The sequence below is a fragment of the Nilaparvata lugens genome, chromosome 9 (genome assembly GCF_014356525.2).
Source record: "Nilaparvata lugens isolate BPH chromosome 9, ASM1435652v1, whole genome shotgun sequence".
In the NCBI taxonomy this organism is placed as follows: domain Eukaryota; kingdom Metazoa; phylum Arthropoda; class Insecta; order Hemiptera; family Delphacidae; genus Nilaparvata; species Nilaparvata lugens.
The window spans coordinates 23,841,250-23,846,859 of record NC_052512.1 but is presented as its reverse complement, the minus strand read 5'-3'; the positions used below and the strand labels follow the sequence as shown (position 1 = coordinate 23,846,859).

At 32.0% G+C, this 5,610-nt stretch overlaps 1 long non-coding RNA gene across 1 annotated transcript; it reads right to left on the bottom strand.

Moving 5' to 3' along the window:
- Positions 1-400: 400 nt before the first annotated feature.
- Positions 401-4,171, bottom strand: LOC120353082. The gene is made up of 3 exons (XR_005572175.1): positions 3,878-4,171; positions 2,688-2,835; positions 401-587 (listed from the first exon to the last, which is right to left on the bottom strand). It is a non-coding gene; the product is annotated as an uncharacterized LOC120353082 (long non-coding RNA).
- Between the last annotated feature and the right edge of the window lie 1,439 nt (positions 4,172-5,610).

The window sequence follows — 5,610 nt, the reverse complement described above, 5'->3', positions numbered from 1 at the left end:
ACAAACACATTAATTTATTCATGTATTATTTGTGTGATACATTCATTTCCATACACTGTACTATCCAAGTTATGTATCATCAATAACATTTTTCATTCAATTCCATTTCATTAAATAACCTGAACTAGCAGTTAATAAGATCAGGTGTGAGATTCCCCATTAGATAGATAGGATTCATTAGATAGATGAGAGTTCCACATCATCTCTATAAATAATCATGATAAAAGGGAGTGAAGTGAATGCTAGCAAAGTGTAAGCTATTTATCTGTTATTGGTTCAAGGTTGTTTTAATGAATAAATTGCATGATAAATTTGATTGTGGTTACACAACTTTTATGAGCAGGCATTCCCAGTGAAATTTGAGAAAATATGGAAATAAGGCGAGCAAAAAACAGTAGAATACAACTTGAAAATACATTTTTATTCCACTACAATCTCATAAAACGTGACAAATAAATTCTAGTCAATTCTTTTATTTTTTGAAGTTTTTAATAAATTACATTCTGGTCCCAGCCTGCCAGAGCCACTCTTACACCCTGGTTTCAAACAGCTTGCTCGTGAAATCTCCAGAGACGCAGCAACAACTTCTGAAACAGAATTTTACAATGTGTTATACTATACAGAGCGTTCATTGAGTCGCGCACATTCATATTAACATGTATGAAAATGGAGGGTTTTTATAATAATTGTTGTGTGGCTACCGCAAAATATCATCAGTACCTAATTTATATTATGTAATTTATGGTGTACAGGTACCACAGGTCTGCATTTTTGTTTTGAGTAGGCTACCGTTAATGTGAACATGTTGTTTTGCCAAGAGCAAAAAGTGTACCTTCATGAACCGTTTTTACCAAACGCATCCTGTGGCTTAACTCAAAGGAAAGGGTTTAAAAAAATAAGTTATATCTTATAAGTTACACTGAATGAATTGAAAATGAACATTACAACACAGATTAACAATATTTGTGTGGGTATACTTTATAAAGTGCCAATAATCGTGGTATAAAACTTTTTGCGTGTAAAAAGCAGCCTTTTTGAACTCATGTTATAAAATGTTGGAAATAATTGTATAGTAAGGCACATAAGTATATAGTATGTTTATAAAAGTTACACTAATAAGAATATTTTATAAGAATATTTAAGTTTAAATGACTGCCTTGTTTATTATTACACACAAAAATGTGTTTTACCATGCTTGTTGACTCTTTATGGAATACCGGCAATTAACTGAAAATGAACATTACAACAGAGATCAACATTAGTGTGGGAGTGGGCTACTCCATAAAGAGTCAACAAGCATGGTAAAACACATTTTTGTAACCTATATACCGGTACCATAAATTACTTTATGATTTGCAAATCATTTCAATGTAAATCTTATGAGAGTTGGCTGAAGTATGGTAGTGGATTCGACCAACTTAGCCAAACAAAAGTTCAACATTCAATGGACACATAAGAAGGCTTCTGATGTCCATTAAGCAAACTATATTGCTATATTTCTCCACATTTTCAACATTTTAAGCAATAGAATTTAATAGGTGAGATTTTAATGTAGCTATCAATCAATTTAATTTTTTGAGCACTAGCATAATCTATTCTGAACATTTCTAATGAAAGGATCAATAACAATTACTTTCGAGGTGAGGGAAACAAAAATAACTTTCCAGAGATTCTACTTCTTTACTTAAAGGCTATCACACTATTTTCATTGCTTGTTGTTGGCATAGCCAACAGGTAACATAAGATTTGGATTGGGCCTTCCATCCAAGAAATAGCAGTGTTGTCAGATTGTGGGAAATTCGAACTTCTTCAAATTCCCGATTAGACCCATCCTCGATATGCAAGTTAGGTTAGTATTAAAAAGTTCCTGGGTGAAAGGATTCAAGGGAAATAATACTGTATTTTTTATAAAATTGAAAAATTGCATGAATATGTTTTTCTTTCAAAATTGCATTTTTTTTCCTTTCAAATATCACTTTTCTGAGAGAAGTTCTCTCATCACAATCATGGGATGAACTAAAAGGAGTAAAGTTATTTATATCAAAATGACAAGGAGAATTCGTGCTTTCTATTGCTTTTTATTTTTTTCATATACGACCGATATAACTTTGTTTTAATCCATGAATGTGCTTATCAATGTCGAGTCAACTCGAGCAGAAAACATTTGTGGGTTCAAATCGTCATCAAACGTTTGACGATCTGGAAACTTTTTTGTTTTAGAAGATAAGTGGGTGTTGAAAGCGAAAAAGTTGTTCAAAAAATTATTGATATTATTTTCCCAATTCTCAAAAATAGTCGGAAGATCATTGTTTGGCCTCTCAGGAGTTTCAAAGTAAGGAAAGCTTTGTAGGCGTGAAGCATTGTATGTTAAAGGTTGTTTTTTGAACGATTCAGGCGTATTAGAATCAGGTATTCGAGCAGCAGTCAGTTGGATTACCATAGAAATATGCAGTTTTGCAACACTGCTTGAGTTTTCTGAAGCAGGGCTTTAATTTTCTTCATTTAGTCGCATGTGTTTGCATTAGAAGAAGTTATAATTTCACACAATCTGACAACGCTGCTATTTCTTGGATGAAGGGCCCAATCCCAATCTTATATGTTACGCCAACTATAAACACTAAAAAGACTTGAAGAATAAAATAATAACTTGAAGACTTGAAGAATAAAACACTTATAAGCACACTTACTCTCCAAAATTTTGTTTCTCAGAAGGCTGTTTAGGGACCTCTTCCCTTTCCCGCCTTCCCTGCAGAAGTTGGTGGCAACTTCATTCATTGTCAGCCGGACGAGCGGCGTCTCCACATTCCCTCCCACAAGTTCATGTAGGAAGTCCACCTACAAGAGAAAAAGTCATGTATGAGGATTTTAGATTACAGAAATTCCTATTCAGGAGGTTCAGAAGACTTAATTCATCCCATATTCATTTATTTATTGAATTATGACATGAAAATTTAGTTTATTATGAGAACTTATCAATAACGACATTAATTGTGAAGCTGAATATAACATTATTTAATCCTTGCTCACCTTTCTATTAATATAATTTCATTGTTGGGAGAGGAAGGATTTTTAACTCCTGTCAGTTATTTATTTTGCTAATTACAGGTCCTTGTAAAACAAAAATATATTTATTGAAATGCATATGAATACAGTATACGGTACTTCACTTTCATTCTTCATTAGTCAAACCTTACGGTTACGGTTATCAAATAATGATTATTACTGCTATACTGGTGTTTTCAATGTGAAATTTCCACTAAAATCAATTAGCTGTTTAAAATTGAATATGCAACTGTATTAAATAATTGTAAATTAGATTTATTGCAAATAATTGTGAAATAGATCCTGTCCTCCATTCCAAGATAGGTTTCACGGTTATTAAAAAAATTATTATTATTGCTGCTCTGGTGTTTTTGTAACTTGACAATGAAAACATTTCTCGAAAATAAACTAGGTTCCTACATGTTGAAAATGGAATACAGTATATGCAACTGTATTCAACATCATTCATTGCAAATAATTGTAGAAGAGATTCTATCCTTTAATTCAAATTTTATCTTCATAATGAAAAGAAAAGGCATTCAAAAATAGGAGAATAGCGATGAGATGAAAGTTAACCTATTTTTCGTTCTCAAAAAATAGATTAAGACTGATTCGCAATCTGAGAAGCCTATGAGCTTTTTTCTTGTTGTTTTTGTTGATAGAAATAGCTTGAGAATAAAATCTTTCGTAAATTTTCTAGTTCAAATCTTTCAGGATCTGAAGTCATAAAAATTGAAAATTGTACAATCAGTTTTTTTCTCAATTTAATCAAATAAATGGATTTATTATAATAACAAGATATATGCAAGTATTATTGTAATAAATTCTCACTCACCTGAACAGTGAACAGACGCAGTCACCACAGAAACACAACAGATACAATAACTGACAGAAACTCAATGAACTACCTAATCTACTCTCTATTAATCAATTCCCTATTTATCAAACCTAGTAACTCAAAAATCTATTACTAAGCCTATCTATTTATCTGAATCTATCTGCCAATTTTATCACAATCTCAGAAATCAATCTCGAAATTAGCGCGATGCTACTTCTAAACGTTGTGAAGAGGCAAATGAACTGGAGACGAACGAATACCAGCACCAGAATCGTTGACTTCAAAAAGAGAAAATGGTGGTTGGATACCGTTGTGGGGAATAGAAAGTTTGGGGGTGTGTGTGTGTGAGAGAGAGAGAGAGAGTGATTCAGTGTGGCATAATAGAGAGACAGAGACAACGTTCCAAACTGTTGGACTTCCCGTTTCTCGAATTTCACTACCTACCATAGTCACCTATATAGTTCCTCTTTGAAAAGCATTCGTTTCGAATTCACCACGTGAAAAAAACACTTATTTAGTAATAATTTTAATGGAATAAATAAATTTCCTCAATGTTGGTTTCCATTACGAACTGCTTGCTATCATTTCATTTAATGTTTTGTTTTAATTCACTGAAGTTATTGTACGAGAAATAAGGTCCTCGTAATCAAAATTTTTATGTATTCTTTTTCTCTTTGATTGAAAAATTGAAAATACCAAATGCTTGGAAATAAAATATCTTCTTCTTTGTCATATACTTGAGCAGAAACCTATTATGAATTGCCTTATGGATTGTTGTTTCATGAGAGGTTCTACCAGAAAAAGGAAAAATTTAATATTTTACTTGACGGGGTAAATGAGTTTCGACAATTTATTGCCGAGTTTTGGGAGAATTTAAGAACATTTTCATTTTTCACGAAACTATATATCCTATACACCTTAGTAGATAATGAGCATTATGTGCCAAATTATAAAATTTTCTATTGCAATTTCATCTCGATAACTATTAGGTACTGAGAAAACGCAAAAATCACTGATATGGGTGTTTAATATCTGAAACATGGTAGATCCGTTCATATAAATAGGATCGTATTGCTGCTTGCAGGTTGTAAAAGGAAATTCAAAAGATTATGGAAGCGTCCGTGGTAGATTGTTTGTGTAATTTAAAACATTCTTTAGAGATAAAATTTCAATTGTGTCTCAATTTAACATTGGTTCAATGGACATTGGTTCAATGCTACATGAGAAATCTGCCAAACTTATAGGCTATATTCAAACCCTAATACAGTCCCGCTCTCACTTACGAGAAATACAAAGATAGGCTATTGAAGAATTAATTTTAACTTCTTTTCAACAGTAACTGATTTCTAAAATGTTTCCAAGTTGCTCCTTCGCTTGAATGTTATAGAGCTGGTTTTAATACTTTAATGAAATATAAACATGGATCTAGTCCATATAGTTTATCCTTTCTCACTTCCTCAAAATGCAAAATAAAAAAAAATAATTATCAATATTTGTGTCAAAACTTATGAATGCTGTGAATGCGTTTACACTCAAACCAAAAGAAAACGAAAAGAAACTGCGAATAAAATTTGGATCCTCTGTGTTGGGTTGATTAGATTCTATGAAGAAACCACTTTATCAAACGCAGGAATATTAACTTGTATAAAATAGGAGAGTTAATGGATGAAATGTGCCACTTAAAATATACTAAATAGTCTACATTAGTGCCTTTGCCTATACAGATTGTA